General features: G+C 39.2%; 1 protein-coding gene and 1 long non-coding RNA gene across 13 annotated transcripts in view; one reads left to right on the top strand and one right to left on the bottom strand.

The window, feature by feature from the left end:
* LOC119701370 overlaps positions 1-17,597 on the bottom strand; it is a 58,165-nt gene extending 40,568 nt beyond the window's left edge. Inside the window, exon 1 of the long non-coding RNA XR_005257069.1 lies at positions 14,015-17,597. This is a non-coding gene — a long non-coding RNA (uncharacterized LOC119701370). The remainder of the gene's footprint in view (positions 1-14,014) is intronic.
* Positions 1-17,697, top strand: part of BEGAIN (brain enriched guanylate kinase associated) — a 158,818-nt gene that overhangs the window by 122,555 nt on the left and 18,566 nt on the right. The window lies entirely within an intron of this gene.

Raw genomic sequence — 17,697 nt, 5'->3', positions numbered from 1 at the left:
GGATTTCAGGCACATGATGTATCACTTCCCCATGAAAAGGACAGAGTGCACCAGTGGGGAGATTTGGAACGATATAGATTAGTGCATGTTTGGAATTGGATAGACTTGGAACAGTAGATGCAAAAGTAATTGGAAGGAAAGGACTGTGTGACATACAAACGATCATCAAAATTACCATTTCCCCAGGGTTCAGTCATCATTCTGGGTAAATAATACCACTGAGTGCAAAATTACCCAAACATGAAGTCTTGAGTCTAGAAAAGATTTGAAGTTTTCTGGCTTGGGATCTGGCTCAGAGTGCAAACATGGGAAACAGAAGATGCTTTTTCAGGGCATGCATTTATGGTGTGGCCCATGGAGGAAGTGGGACAGTAGTAAATACACTTCTTAAGAAGCCATATGTCCCTGCTACTATCTGTAGTACCAGAATCAAGAAGCCTTACACACTGGCATGCTCCAGTTTCCTTTCTCCTCCCCTCCCTGCCCTTTATCTTTTTTTCCCTCTTTTTTCCCATCTCAGCTCCTCCGTCTTCCTTATTCACTCCCAGGAATTTGGAAAGGAAGGAGGGAGACCAAGAGGTCTCTTGTAGGAAATGCTAGGTATTATCAACTACATGGCAGTGAGGAGAGATGAAGTCCTCTACTCCTGAGTGGGAGTAAGAGCTCAGAAGCCTGAGACTGTTGTGTCGATCCCCCTGGAACACCTTCTTGCCTCTTTCTATCCCATCATCTACAACTCCTTCAAAATCCCAATATGACCCACCTCAGTGAGATGTCTGGACCAGTTTCAATACTCAGATACGAGGCTGGCCTTAAATTCCTGAATGAAGAGGGGGAATGGAAAGACTGACTTGATGATGGCTCTTCTCTCTTATTTCCCCAGCTCCCTTTCAACAGCATTTTTCTCTGTCCTCCCTGTAAATACCCTCTGGGAACAAAAAAATTGTTATTCTGTCAGCCTGGGAGGAGAAGACACCAATAAAAAAATATGTACACTAATGAGACATGTGGTAGCAGATGGAGTCAAAGTTTGATGACTGACCAGCGATGATGATGATAAATGCTCAATATTTTCAGCTACCTTTAAGTTCTGTGAGTGAGGTACATCAGGGTACATCAGTGTTTTAGGGAAAAAAATAAAAAAGAAAAACACACACAAGAACATAAGCCTGCATAAATCATCAATGTTCCTCAGCCAACACATATTTTGGTCTTAGTGCAAGACTGGAATTCAATGAACTAATTTATAGATGAAATTACATTAGCTGATTAAATATTATCTTTGAACTCTAAAATTTATGACTCAGTCAATTGTACAAATCCTTCACCCAAAAATAAAGTACACAACGTTCACATTGTTCAACTATTTGCTTACACCTAAAGCTTTTCCTAATAAATGGACTAAAATTGCCTTTTTTTGTTGTCGTAGTTTACCCAAGAATACAAGCATGAGCTCAATAGCTTTGTGATGTTTTTGTCCTTAAAAGAAGAGCTTTGTTGCAGAAAATATTATAGAATTTTTTCCTGAAATTATCCCCTTGGGCCACCACTAATCTAAACCTAATAGATAAATCCCTCACTTTTAGAATGCACCACATGAGAAAGAAATAGCCAGTTCTTGTGAATTTCAGTAACATGAATAAAGCTTTTTTTGGGAAATCCTCTCAACAGCATTTTAACTGCTCAATTTTAAAATATTATTAGGGCAAGCAAACAAAAGTAAATTCTGCCACTAGGGAAAAAATAATTTTATGAGGAATATTAAATTACAGAAAAGACAATCCTAGTGATATGTATATTGATTTCCACAAAGGTTTACACTTCATTAGATGTGCTGATAATTATGAAGGTAGTGTGGATGTTTTTCAGTAGTCTTTGATTCCCATCACTTTACATTTGTCACATTTATCTATTGTATGTAGAATTACATAGATCTGATTTTTTTTTTTTACGGTGCTACTAAGCAGTACTGTAAACTTTCAAATGACCTTGGAGACTCTACAGCTTGTCCACTCATTACTGAAGTGGCTCATTCCATCAAGGACTGAGAAGATGCCCAGAGTTATTTTGGTACCAGATATGTCTCTAGGGCTGAGGATCTCTATAGTGAAATAGAAGCACTCAAATACTCTGTCTGGGAAATACACCACCCAAAAGCCTCGTGTACAACTTAAACTCCACAATGATGATTAAAGGGGTTTGAAGACAAGAGTAAATAGGGCTTTATGCAGGCTCTTTGCACCTGCATGAACATTACGCTAATTGCTTGGGCTTATTTACTTTTCCTCTCACAGCCAGAACCTAGAGATAAGCTTCCACTGCAAATCAGCCTGGGCAAAACAGTCTGCACCAACAGCAGAAGGAAGTGAGTCTGTGAATGTGTTCATTTTACTTTGCAGGCATGAACAGACCATTATTGCACCCAATTATTCTTACTTCTTCTCCAACCAAACACTATGCAAAACAAGGAAATTAAACCCTTAAGCTGGCAGTGCACGTACTTATCCAGAACGGGATACCAAGCAGACTGCTGGATCCAGAAGCAATGTCTTCAATGGCTAAAGACAAAACTTCTCCAAAATATAAAAGAAGGGAGTAGACATTGCATGACACAGACATGACACATGGACAGACATGACACAGTCATACTGGCTGACTCCAGATCCAAATCTCCATACCCATAAATTGTCTGCCCCAGAAATGTGTGATGTCCCTTACAGTGCTTACTGGAAGCCAGAACAAAGGCATTGAAGTTGTTATTGTTATAAATTCACTGTACCTGAAACAAATGTTCCGTGTAGAAAAGGTAGAGAAGACATGAGTGGTTACATTTAAATTATGGTTTAATTGATAATGTTGGTTATAAATCTGTATTTTTCTCTTGTTAAGAAATGTTGAAAGGTTGGAAATGAAATGTATAATTGGTCCATTTTGTGAGGGAAAAAAATGAGGTTCAGTCTCAGGTCTGTGTGGATTTAGAGATGACCTGTAGAAATTAGTCAATCAGTGCAATGACAACAGTGAGATAGTCAGGTGGGGCTAAAAGGTGATGGCAACAATCCACAGAAGGGTTTCCAAGCCATGATTGACAGCATGTCAGAACAGCAATAACCTCACACATGCCCTGAGAGATTCATAACCAGCCATTAACACTCATGGGCTTGAGTTATAAGAGGTATTTCTGATAAAACATCAGCTTAAAACTATTCTCTCTGCTATCACAGAGTCCCAGAACAGCTTGGCTTGGAAGGGGCCTTTAAAAGTCATCTAGTCCAAGCCCCCTACAATGAACTGGGACATCCACAACCAGATCAGGTTGCTCAGAGCTCCATCCAACCTGACCTTGACTGAAAGGTTGATTCCAGCGATGGGGCATCCATCACCTCTCTGTGCAACCTATGACAGTGTTTCATCCTCATAGTAAAAAATTTCTTCCTTATATCTGGTCTGAATCTATCTTCTTTATTTTAAAACCATCACCCCTTGTGGTATCACACCAGGCACTACCAAAATCTGTCCCCATCTTTCTCATTAAGCCCCCTGAGTAAAAGTCTGTGGTGCATCCATAAACTGATGATGCCACTTAGGTTCCTCCACCTCAAAAAATATATAAAAGAAAAGAAAATACTATGAAGAGGAACAGGATGAGAATAATGAAGCATGTTCCATGCAAATACACAGACAGGACTTGTTGAAGAAATAGCAGAGAGAGGAGATCTCAGGAAAGACACATGAAATGCCTAAAAAAGCAAGGAACAAGTAAATTGAAATTATTTCTTATCATAACCAATGAAAGTACCAAAGAGCATCAAATGGCAGGGGCAAGTGATAGATCCAAAACAAAACATGGGAGGCATTTATCCACATAGCACCTAGGTAAAGATCTTTCTGCCACAGGATATTATGAATATTAAAATCATATCTGGATTAAGAAAAAAATACAAAAATACTACTTTGTTATAGTACCACCTATAATTAAGGAAGTAATTTAATTAAAATTCCTAGAGTCTGGGGGATATTCTGGGAAATGAAGACTCTGTGCTTGGTCTCTTCTTGTACACTACTCTGGGCACCTCTTCTCTCAACTAGATTGTAGGGTAGATGAACCTCTGCTTTGAGTAATACAGTTCTTTTCTTGTTTAGACCTTTTACTGGTTTCATTAAAATGGCTTGGAAAACATAAGCTGATGCAACCTTTAGGCCAGAAGGATGAACCATGAAAACACAACAAATGTGAGAGATAAAAAGCTTGTATTTCATTCCTCCCTGGTTAGATACATTACCAGGCCATTTTTATATTCACCTTCCACAGCTTTTCCTGACCCATCCTTTTCTACATAGCCCATTAGCAAATTGCAGCTCCATTTGTACTGAAGGCTCAGCAGCCAGTTAGGAGCTACCCCCAACTATTCTCAAGAGGAAATACATAAATAAAGGTATTAGTAAAGATTCACAAGAGTTTAGATATGATTTGGGAACATCCAAGATAGACAGACACTCACCTTGTTCTCTGAGGGAGTAATTTTAACTTTATGGGAACAGAAAATAAAAGCCTAGAAGACTTTTTATAAAACTGGTAGAAAGGCTTCGGTTAAACTACTTTTCAGTGGAAAATTACCCGGTATGGTGCTTGATCTCCAAAATGATGATGTTGAATTCTTTTTCTCAAGCAGTGTCAGATTATTAAGGGCAAACTTCACCTTTTCATCTAGAAAATAGTTTTCTAGAATAGAAAGGTGTTCAGTTTGTAACTGCAGACTCAACTGAACACTCTGTGTCAGAAACAGCACCAAAGTGTCTCAGGGATTCGCCATTTGGGTCCTTGTCTGGATGACTTCTCTGCACTGTCTGCCTTGAATGAACAACAGTTCCCATGAGGTACAACAGTGATTCAGAGCAAAAATAGACTACAGGATACATCAGCAGCCCAGGGATCTCATTTCACAAAGGAGAAAAATGCAGGAGCTCTCCACACTGCAGTTCTCTGGAGGGAACAGTTCTGAAAGGGCATTGTCAACCAAAACCAGGGAGTTCTCCTCTCTCACTAATCCTTCATTTTTGCAGCAGAAGTCCTGAATCTGTGGGAGCCTAAGTAATTTGACTGGATATCCTTTAAAACCTTGGATGCAGAAATTGGTGAAAGTCAGAGACGAGTTTAGGAAAACTTAGGAGAGTATCTAGCAAGATTTCCCCACAATGACTAAGTCATATCACCTAAGTTTTTAGAGCAGAAGTCATGTTTCAATGAAGTTTTAATCCTGTCACATTTTTTTGTTTTAGTGCAACATGAATTTATAAAAGTCAACAGATTTTAATCTGGAAACATCTAACATTTTAACATGCAGAGCCAAAGGTTTTGTCTAAGGTATTCATCTTCTCCCTAAAATCAGGTTTTAATATTCCAGTTGCTGCTTCTAAGCACTACCCTTCCACTTTGCTTTCTTAGTTAGCATTTAGGTGCTAAGTATTAAATAGAATTCTGTCCACTGGGGTTTGTCACACACTGCAGTTTAGAGCAGAAGTAGCTGAGGCATCATTCTTTAATAGTGGCATAAGTCCTTGTATGAGCAATAGAAGCTGCCACTCTCTTTATGAGCCAAGCTAAATGCTGTTAAAATGATGAATGAACTAGTTCCATTTTATTTGTTCAGCCTTTCCCAGTGCTCTTCCTACAACCCAATTTAAATCACCAGCTTGTATTTTACATAAATTCCTATGTGCTTGAAATACACAGATGCCTGCATGGAGTGGCAGAACAGCAGAAAGGTTTCTTTTCTTTTCCATTGAGCAAAAAGTTAAAGAATTGAAATGGAGCTGAAATACAAATTCAAGAGTAATCCCCATGCTCTGAGGCAGCCCTTGAGAGACTTTTCCAGGTAGTTTACAAGACCATCCTGCTTTGCAGCCAAGGGTTCTTGGATATCCATGGAAAGTTGAATCTCAGACTGATCAGTCCCTCCAGACTGCAATACAAAACAATAATGTTCAAATCAAAATCATCTTGATTAAATAACCTAATTAAAAGGTATATACAAGTGGTGTTGTAGCAAACTTTTTTTCCTCCTGTGAGGATGAAGAAATCTTCAAATTTACCTTATTTTCAAAATTATGGGTAAACATTTCCTTCCAATGACATGTTTATGACCTATTAATTAGTTCCTACAAGCATAGTTGAAATCCCAAATCTGCTTTAACATGGTTCAAGGAGATAAAATTACCTTCAGCCAAATATCCCAAGACACAAACTAAGAAATCACGTCTCAGGGAAGTTTGGCTGGATGATCAAATACAGATCTCCAAGGTCCTACCTATAATTTCTTTGGGGAGGAGGGGGGGAGCAAAGGAGAAGAGGAGGAGAGAGAGACAGAGAGCACACAAGAGAACACATACCAGAAATTAAACTATCAACCAAATAAGCTGTCAAGCAAAGTCCAAAGCCCATGGTTTTTTTTAATGAGCATATGCATCCTCTCTATACCACCAGGAGATACAAGCCTGTTTCAAGCCTCACCCATACAGAATCACTTTTAGCTCAAATCTTGAGTTTTAAAAATCCTCTTCTTAGTCTCTGGTCTATCAGGGATGACACGTATACTTAAGGAATGGGTAAGAAATTGTAAGAAAAATCAGAACCGTGATAATCACTTGCTGTGGGTAGCACAGTAAACCTAAAAAATGAATCCCTAAATTTTCCAAGTCTTTCTGCTGTTACACACCTCATAATTTCAGTGCAATTACTTCAATCTAGTTGCAAGTTACACAATTAGATGACTGAGTTCTGGGTAAAAAATACCTATCTTTCATTTCATTCTCTCCCCACAAGAGATATAATCTTGTCTGAGCCGTATTTATAAACTTGGAAGCAGAGCTGAGAAATTGTTCATCTCACAGTGATGTGAATGGCCTGAAAGAACAGTTCCCATGATATAAGATTTTTCTTCCACAGTTCTCCCAATAAAATAGAAGAAGTAACTAAAATCCAGTAAATTGAAATGTGTGATACTGGTTAAACTGAAACTAATCCACTGATTGTCATGGGAACAGTTGCAGCCACAGTTAGAAGTGTAGCAGAATGCAAGTTCATTTCTTTTCTTCCTTATTTGCCTCTAATTTTTATCAGAATAAAAATTCTGTTGGATATGTTTTCCACAGAGAGCAGAGCAGTTAAAGGAAGTTGCTTAGTCACTACCATGGCACATGGAAGGTCCATGCAGTTTTAAATAGTATATGATCCACCCCAAGGAAAGGTAGTTTGAGAATCTCAACCAGTACTAGCTTGTGGAAACACTCAAATGGTTGCCAATAAGTAAATAATGTATAGAAAAACACTCTCTTCTCTTTTGAGAGAGACCTCAGAAACAGTAACAGAGTAATCAGATTTATTTTAGTATGTGCAGATCTGACTTTGGACTTAACAGTGAATATCAGAGAGGAATATTTATCTAGACTGACAGAATTCAGGGGAATTAAAAGGGCTGTTTAACTGGACAAAAGAATTCAACAGTCTGGAATGTGAAAAAGGCCTGAAAGGTCTTGAAATCAAGGATACAGGATTATGCACTGCAGATTAGAAGGAAAAATTGTATGGAACATTTCTGAGATTCACTGAATGAGAAACTTCCTTGCAGGTAATATTTTGAATAAACAGAGAATCTGAGAGGCTTGGAAGGAGAAACTTGTATATCATAAATCATAGAAATAATTGCCAAAACTCAAGGTTAGACTACACAAGGGAAGCCAAAACATGTGGCAAAAAACTTGTCTGTGTAAATAGTAGCACAAGAATAAAGTAAGTTCTTTAAAGGAGAATGAAGAAATTGATGTTCAGGACAGCCAAAACAAAAGTGAAGCAGGCAGTCATACAGAAGATACAAAAAATAGAACATTACCACATGGAAACAGGATATGATCATGCTAACTGAAAAGGCAGCTGAACCACTGTCCTTCTAGGGAACTGAGTTTTATGATTAGAGAAAGCAAATATAATAAGGCCTTCCTACAATCAGTCCTATATCAGTTCCATCAGTTGTGCTGCTGTGGTGGGAAGTGGGAAGCACAGCAGAGAATGGGTGCTCCTGGCTCGCAGGAAGAGGATGAAATTTTGCAGTGCACATCTTTGGCCAGGCTCAGCCCCCACCTATCCAAATCACCAGTTTTAGGAACATGAAATTCCCTTGTTGCTTCTGCAGTCAATAGGAATAGATTAGCACTTTCAGCATCAGCTAGAACACGAATCAATTTCTTGGGGAAACTTTCTCTGTCACTCCACTGGCTGCAGCCGCTTTACTGAGCAGCAAAGGCACTTTTCTTCCCCACTTTGCTCAGACATGTGCCCACGCACAGGCAGGACAAAACTGTGCTCTCGAACTAATGAAAAAAATATGTTATAAATTGGGGATTGCCCACTGGAGGTGCCAGAAAGCAATAAAATTCTGGCTTGATTAGTCAATCATAGTTGGAAAAATCATTTGGTTTCAGATGTCCCTTGTGAGGCATTTTTAGAGAACAAGACCATGATGAGGCCATCTGGAATACAATATGCAGTCTCAGGCATCCAGATGCAAGGAAGATTAATTCACTGTGTAACAGAACTACAATAATCAAGGAAATGAAGAATTTATCTTCTGAGATGAGATTAAAAGATGCTGGCTTGTGTGGCCTAAGAGAATAAAGGTTGTGGGGATTCTGACTGCTTTCTATAAACTCATCAGTCTAAGTTTCTGTAAACTTAGCAGAGGCTAAAAGCTATTTAAACTAAAAGACACTTCTGCTGCAATAACAAATGGATATTCATTAGCCTTTAATAAATTTACCCTGAATATTAGACAAAGGTCGCAAATCCCCAGAGGACTAGAACAACTTTTATTAGGATCAGTTCCATTGCTTAGTCACATTGATGCTGAAATGTGATCAGTTTAGGGTCAGCACTTCCAGCACTTCCAGCTGGAACAGCAAGGAGTGAGAGTCATTACCTCGTGGGGTCCTCTCTAGCCCAATGCACCTTTGGCCTCCACCAGTTCTCTTTGGGAGATGAGCATTTTCCGAGCATTGCTCTGTATTCAATGCCTTTATATGGGCAGTGACAGATGTCCAAAGACCTTTGTGCCTCACGGAGACAAAGGCCAAATTTTTGGAAGTGTTCTGCAGTCATAGGACTTCTGTCCTTGGATTCACACACTGGAGTGTGTTGACTCGGCAGCAGATGACAGCTTTTCTTTCATATCATGTACTCTTTCAGGGACTATGTTCTGTGCCAGAAGTGAAAATAAAGGTGTGCTGAGGGCTTACAACAAATAATCTAAGCTAGAGGAATCCACAGAATATTTTGCAGAAGTCAGGGAGTCAGCTGAAAGCCAGCTGGCTGCAGGCCGAGTCTGGCTAAGGCAAAAGTGACAGAGGCTGACTGAAAGAGGAGGTAGTGGGGGCAGAGAGCAAAGCAAAGCAAATAGGAAGGCTAAGAGGAGACACCAGGAGTTATCAACAAACTCAGTTTTGATACAGAATTATTATATCCAGACAAAGACAGAGAAATGCTTAAAATAGAGCACAAAAAGAAATTTTTCCTCTTCTGAGCATGCCCATGTCACCACACACAGATAAGCACCAGCATCTCTGAGACAGCACAGATCTCCTATGCAAGGCAGCACTCCCCACCTATCACTCTTGAGCTCTGTTCATACAAAATGTATAAATATCAGCTGACATATCAGAAACCTGACAGATTTTCCAGCAGCTGAGGAGGTCAAAAAATTCTCTGTCTTTGGCAAGAGCCATGTTTTGAGGAAGAATTCAAAAGAATGGTGCAGATGTAGAAGCACAAGTCCTAAAGGGCTCTCCTAACAAACAAACCCAGGCTCCTTTCTACCAGAACATAGGATTTGGCTCAGGTATGTTTAGGCTAATCCCCATTGAACCTGGGATCTATTCATTTTTCTTCTCTACATGGCATTTTGCTCTTTACTGGGGTCCTGATTCATGAATAAATCTCCCAAGCACTACTGCAATACTAGAGAAAGCAGTAACATCCCATAAGTAAATTTCTATTCATTTTAGTGAACAATCATCCTCGTAGTGCCTGTATGTGCCATAACACCATATGGCACCTGATTTTTTTCTTCCAATACTACTGTCATAATTGACATAGTTTTCATTTTTTTCTTAAAGGGCAAAACACATTTTTCTTGTCCTGATCTCAACAGGCATTGAAAGATAGGAGCATTAATTAGCTCCTCTGCACTCTCATGCCATTCACTTTCCAAATACATCCAATGCTCGTTAACCCTTGGTTTTCCATAGTTAGAAATACCAGGGCAGCTATAGGGCTTTCAGGATCCTGCTTAGATTAATACACAGAGTAACTTAGAGTAACTTTGAGAATGGGGCCTGGTAGTAAATATCATCAAGAAGTTCTGTTGCATGTAGTTGGGGAGCTGAAAAATGAACACATTTTCTGATCTGACTCACTTTTCAGTTCTGATTCTTATCCAACATTTCTTCCCAGTAGTCAGGTGGTGGCATCGTCTGCAATCACTGTAGAAATAGCCAGTCATATTTTTTTCCACTTTAAGGAGTGCCATTAAAAGTGACTTTAAAAATGAAATTTGAGAGAAGAGGGAAATTAACATCAGTGTTATGAAAAGGTTCAGGCTGGAGGGATTTTACTCACACACACTCTTGATTCTTTAATTTGGAAATTCCTGTTCATCCTCAAAACAAGTGGTACAATAATAAAACGGTTCTCCCATCAACTCTGTTCTGGCACCATAATTTATCCCAATGAGATTGTTGATTTGCAATCCTCTCTTGAAAGAAATGTGGTGTATCTCATTCATGCTATAAGCACGGGGTAATAACTTTCAGTTTTAAACCTGGAAAGCAAATTCTGTTTTAAAATTGATCTTTCTGTTGCATTTTGAAATACAGATCAGAGTTTTTCTAATGTCAATTTGACAAAACCCTCATAGTAACAGATTAATAATGTAAAATTAGCCTTAGAGATAATCCCTGAGTATTTTAGTGTGTTCAGGCCACTTTATTAAAGTAACATTACAACAACAACAAAAAGAAATACACATCTGTTCTATATGATCTTTGAGGTTCCTTCCAGGCATTTCTGTGACCTTCCAGAGGTGTAGAAGTTGCTCAAGTGATATAAGAGGTGTAGCTTCTGTTCAGTGCTTTACTGATTGAATCTTGAAGATAAGCCATATTTTACACTGTTTTTGCTGCACCTGCATGACATAATCATTAAAACCCTGACCTGAGACAAGGCACAGGGCTCTGTCTTGGCATATATTTCAAACTTGCAAGGTTCTGTTTCCACCTCTTCCTTCCTTTTCACAGAGCACTTGAGCATCTTAAACTGCTGTCCTGATGTTGCTCCACATCTTCCAGACAATCCCTCAGCAGAGTTTAGGTGTTCTTGAAATGTCTTTTCATAGACTAGAAATGCAAACATGGTTCCAGCCTTCATTAGAAAGGAGTCAGCATCACTTCTAGGGTATACTGAAAACACTGCTGGAGGCAGCTGCAAAGGTGGATGAAGATGAATGCAAACTGCAGAAGTCCCTCTCTAGGACTGTTTTCAATTATAGTGATTAGATTTAGGATTTGTAAAGACTCGCCAGTGAAAAAAGGAGGTATAGATTGCAGTTCCATAGCAGCAGACTGATATCATATGATTCTTTAAATAATGCATCTAGAAGCTGAGTCACCTGTAGTAGGAACATTTTCGGCTGCTGCATAATTCAGGGGCTTTTGTTCCTGTAAAGACTGCATTAAGGTTTTCAATTCTAAGCTTCTAACAAGTCCGTGGTCACCTGACAGTGACAAACAGTGAAAATGACATGTTGTACAGCTTAAAGGTCTCACTGTTTCACTTGCATTTTTCATTTCCATTCCTCCTATAGTCCTCAGACGCCCATCCACCCGCATGACAAAGACCTGAGTAACCTAAGACCAAAGTTATATTTTCCTACAGTGGCCCTATTCAAGGGCAGCTTTTCTTCTGTCTGAGGCTGGAATGGGGTAAACCCTGACAAGGACTTCCCAGGGAAGACTGGACAGACTCATATGTCCATCCAAAGCAGAGCACCACAGCTCAAAGATCTCACAAGATGCCAAGCCCAATGACTGGACAAGTGGTGATGACCTTCAGCCACGTGGAGCACTGAGATGCCTCCAGAGTGGTTCTTACAGAGCCAGGACATGCAGAGGACACGTGTCAGTCTCAGCCTTCTCCAGCTAGGCAGCAATCTCCTCATGAAGTGTCAGCCAGTTTTCTGCAGGTTCTTCTGGCAGTTACTTACCAGTAGAAAAAAAAAAAATGTATTCTTCAAGCACAGGAATTGCTGACTGAAATATTTATTACATGAGCTAGATGATCAGATGAGTGACCACAGTGGTCTTCTTGCTGGTACAGAAAAACTATTAAAAAACAAGTTGTTTTGACTGGGTTGGCTAAATTATTCATGAATGCCTGGATCTTCACACAGGCAGATCTAGAGAACCTAAAATCTGCCATGGCATCTCCTGCCAGCTCTTAAGCTGCATCTTTGTTAGCTATCAAACAGCAATTAAGACATTGCTTATAATCAACCTTCTGTATCTAATCTGCTGGAAAATATGGACTTTGAAATCCTGCCAGAGGGGTAGGAAGTGTTTCTGTACCTTCCAGTAATGCCTAGTTTTAGCACCAAAACCAGTTAGCACAGGCTGTGATGAGGTTTAAATAGTATAACTCTTCTATTGCCTTCAATGAAAGCAGTTTTTTCCTCCTACCTATGTGGATTAAAATATACTTCAAAAATTTTAAATATCTATATTAAGTTATATTTTCCTACAGTGGTTTAAGATTAATTGAGAGAGAACCAAACTGTTGTTTTGCTGATGACTTTACACATTCACTGGAGCTACATTCTGGAGCACACCAGGAGGTGTCCTTACCACAGCAGGTTACAGAAGGAAATTTTTAAAAGTTTTTATTCAGAAGGAACAGGATCTCTTTATCTCTTAGTACAGCTCTTATGACTTCTGATGAAACTTGAGACTAGTGCAGAGGCATTCAATATCGCTTTCTAGCTGTCAGGTTACCTGAAGTTTGGCCTCTTACTCACCCAAAATATACTCATGGATGGGGAAAGTATTCATTCCCTTATGAGTGGCAGAACAGAAAGGATATTTGTTAAGATTCCAAGATGGAGCTAAAAACTGGGATAAAAGAACCATTTTAACAATCAGAGGTTTTCTCTAAAGCCTTGACATAAATTTCTTATCACTAATGAGAATCAACAGAGCTCTTCACTGTCCATCCACATTAGCACATTTCTCTCAATAAATAAACCTCAGAAGCTGAAAAGCAAATTATATCTGCTCTCTTCAAGCATAAGATGTTATGACAGGAAGCATTAAAAAAAGGACCAGTAAATTAGATGTCAATTCTGAAGACAACTAGTACGTGCAATGTACTACATTGCATAGAGGATAAATTCAAACAGAACAAAGTGTAAATACAAGGAAAACAAAAGCCAATAAACCAAGTCATAAACAAATGGCTGAGGACAAAAATCAGACTAACTAGATTAAAAGTTTCACTGAATTTAAAATTATGTTCCTAGAAATACTTTTGAACAGTGAGATGGAAGGAAACAGAAGACAAACAACAGGACCAGAAGGATAAGGGCTTTTGTAGAGTGGTGCATTTGGGTCTGGCTTCTAATCTTCAGTTTTGTAGGGTCTATTCACTGTCACATATTTCTCATTTCATCTTCAACTATGATTAAAAAGAGTCTCTCTAAAGTTCCTTCCTAAGATCAAAGCCCTAAGGGTTAAACAGTGTGTTCACAACTCTGAGTCTATTCTTTTTCCTTCCTCTTCTGACAGGTTCAGGGGCCTGACATCCAGCCCAATACTTATGTTTTCCATAAACCAGTAAAGCTGTATTCTTCATGGTGAAAGAGGACTTGGTTAAGGCAATAAATCTGATTTTCTTAATGGCAGAGAACAGTTTACCTACCAGGCTCCCAGGGCTTTTTGTATTCTTTCAGCAGGAAGGAAATAGTTGTCAAATTATTTCAGTGTCCATGACTGAAGGACCATTCCCTAAAGAAGTGCAAAACAAACCCAAATTACCAAAAGAGAAAAAAAAATTTAATTTTAATATTGTGAGTTTACCAGGAAGTTTTGTGGTTTTCATTTTGTTTTGGGGTTTGGGTTTTGCTTTTCTTTTTTTCTGGAGAGCTGTCTCTGAGAAGTAAAGTAATTGGTTATAAGCAGCAATTAACTTTCAAATCAATGGCACCTGACAGACACCACAGTTAAGAAAAGAAATCAAGGGGACCAAAATTAGAGAAGTTCATTATGGCCAGTTTTAATCTCTGATGTTTTCCAGAAGAAATTTCCAAAATCTCTCTATGCAGCACCCAGAGATTTACTAAATGCTTCTGCTGTTGGGGTACCTCAAACCGCAAAGACAATTGTGCTGGGCAAAGATCTCCCCTATTTTCTCTCTGGCTCTCTGTAGTCCAAACATGCAGCAGCTCCCTCCTGAGTGCACAGTAGCTTTAACGTGCTTCTTGCACCAGGTTTGGAAGGAAATGCCTCATTCTGACCTAACTGGGCCATTAGTGGCCCTTCAAGTCCTTGCCACACGGCCAGAAAACAGATGAGCACCTTTCCCTCCTCCCTTGGCTGCCCTTGGTGGGAGGCAGAGCCCTTGTGCCATTCTTTGCTTTAAGGCTGAATATTTTTTTACTACAGATTGCAACCCAACTTCCAAATTCAATGGAAACTACAGACAATGTTAAGCAACGTGTCTTAGCAAACACTTTCAAAATCCTTCTTATAAAAAACAGGAACCTACACAAATTTCCACCTAAGATTCATAAAAGAACCAGCTGGACAGATTCCCAGCTTCCTACTCCAAACTGAATTAGAAATACATTCTAATGTGTTAAGCTGATGTTATTTTTAAATAAGATTCTGAATGTAGAGGTAATTCGGAACCAACTGTACCAACATGCAAGAGGTCAAGCATAGAATGGAGCAAATAGAGGTTGCAGAAAACACAAACTCGCTGTTTATGTTGTTCGGCTACTGGAAAATTAAATCAGAAGAGTATAAGTAATGGAAGTCAACATATTTTTAGGAAAAAATCATTAAGTGAACCACAATTTCTTTTGCAAAGGCAATTGAGTAGATATATTTGGATAGTAAGACTTGACAAGTACCACTTCATATGATTGTGATTGCTAAATAAACATGATATAATATCAAAAGCAGTTAGCAGAAGGGTTGCAGTAAAAGTCACCTCAAAAAGTAGCAGTCACCTTGGTATTTCCATTTAAAAGAGTCTGTTCAGAGGACTGGATCAGGACAGCTCAGTGATTGGTACAGGTCTCAAGACAAACTTATGTTTTCAAAATGTCCTAACAGTAAACACAATATTATTGCTGATAAAATGAGATTAAAAAGATTAGCAATGTTGTTGAATGTTGATAAGCAAATCAATTCAAATGAGCAGTTCCCATTCAGACATTCCCATTCAGTGAAAAGATGTTTTTCACCAGACATTTAAAAGTATGAAATCTATGAGGGTGCTTTGCAGACCATAATGCAAAAAAAGGGAAGGAAGAAGTAAAGGGAGTGGGTTGTGCTCTGGAAAGGAGGGACTCAGGAAAGTCACTGACTCTGAAAGTCAGGCTGGTTGAACAACTCCACATGGGCACCCAGCAGCAAGCCATGACAGAAATAACAAAAGTAGTATTTGTATAACAGAAGTGAATAGAGCAGAATGATCATTTTGCCACAGTTTCAGACAAAAGAAAGGCCAGTTTGAACACAGTGGTTGAAGTTCTGATATTGACAATTTTTAGACGATTTGTAGAATCATTCAAGTTGCCTGAAAATTGGAAAGATAGAGAAGCAAAGAAGCTGCCTCAGCAAGAGACTCAGGCAGATCACATGTTTAGTGCAGTGGAGAAAGAAAACTGTCTAATATAAATGTTTTCACAGAGAGAAAATGCTAAATATCAGACGGCTTTTTAATCAGGCAAAACAAGAAGTACACTCAGGATCCAGACCTGTTCAAAGGGAGAAAGCTGTTAGCACATGAAGAGGCATAGAGCTCCTGGTTTCCAGGGAAATAGCATATTCTTCATTTCTTGAGGTTTTCCCATCAAACAGGTTGTTAAAATCAACTTACTGAAAGCCTGTCTCAGCTACAGTCACATTAGTTGCAAAATCTCTTCATGCTGCTCTTCCCCGGGACAGTTACAGACCCAGAAAAGCAAACATCCCATGAATTACTTGATTTATGTCTTGGCAGATATGGATTCAGTCCTTGCCTCTGCCAAACATGATTTGTGTGTCATTCAGCTAGTTACTCAAAGTAAACTTCATTTTACCTGCTTTTAGATATTTTCATGCTAGATGTGTATTTTGCATGTGTATGTCTGAAGCATTATTATCCTCAGCATCTTTATCAGCCAGTGGAAAGAAGCAGGCACCATTGGAGAGCTCCTCCAAAAAAAAAAGCCACCATGCAATGAGAAATTTCATGCTTTGAAGAAATCTCTGTGCTGATTGAATGAAGGCAGGAAGGTGGCTGGCTTAGAACTGGACAATGACACCCCTGACATATAAATAAGGGAAGGTTTGCTTTAGCCTCTTCTCAAGAGGCTATTAATATTTCTAAGCTGCTGTGAAAATAATACCTGAGAGACTTATTATTATTAGGAAATATATGAATAGCTATAATAAATGAAATTAAGAAATCACAGTGTTCAAATTTTTGCCAGGCTCCAGGGCAAAAGAAAACTGAATCTTGGGATGTGATTGGAAAATATTTAAACTGTGAGCCAGATCTCTGAATGCCATGGAGAAATACTGAGGATATTGAATCCATGTACACTTTTCTTAATGGAAAAAATAGTTTAAAATATCTCTTTCCCAAACAAAGGGCTTTTCAATTTTAAAGGGTCAGTCTGGCTTTCGGGATGGCTAAAGTTGTGCCAGCACAGCTGATGGGGCCATGAACTGTTGTGTGTTAGCAAAGGATTTAAACCAGATTCACTACTGAAAAAAAACCAAAAGATTGTGGAGTTACAATATAACTCAGGATAGTTAAGGAGGCAAATGAAATTTCAGCAAAGCTCTGAAATGGCACCGAGGAGAGGAGTGCTGATTAAAGACAGCTGATCTTACGACATGGAACAAAGGTTATGACATTTCTCTTGAGCAAAAGGTAGTCTCTCCCATCTACACAAACTCTGGGGGCAACAGCAAAAATGACCATCCTAAATAGCAGCACAAGAAACACACTGCAGTGAGCTTCCTATCTGCTTGTTCATAAAAATATATCCATCTTCAATTTTCCTTGGATTTGATCCCAGCAGTCAGATGGGAAGGAAGTGCTGCACTTCCCTTATAGTAAAACTTAATCAGTTACAGCAAGCAATCCCTTCTGCAGCCTTTCCTTGTGCCAGGAGAGTTTACTCCTCCAGCACTGGTGAGCAGAAACAGGGTCCCCCCCGTGGGAATCAGATGTGGCTCTATCCAGCAGAGCCTCCTGTGACCACAGCCTACAGCAAGCACCACTCCAGCTCTCTGGCACAGTCCCACCTGTCCCTCCCTGCAGGGCTCCTCAGCAATTCCAAACAGCCACAATTAGATTCATATTAAAAATAACAACACCAACCC

Source organism: Motacilla alba, chromosome 5 (assembly GCF_015832195.1).
Source record: "Motacilla alba alba isolate MOTALB_02 chromosome 5, Motacilla_alba_V1.0_pri, whole genome shotgun sequence".
Lineage (NCBI taxonomy): Eukaryota > Metazoa > Chordata > Aves > Passeriformes > Motacillidae > Motacilla > Motacilla alba.
The sequence above is the reverse complement of the archived record's forward strand: the minus strand, read 5'-3'. Positions and strand labels throughout refer to the sequence as shown.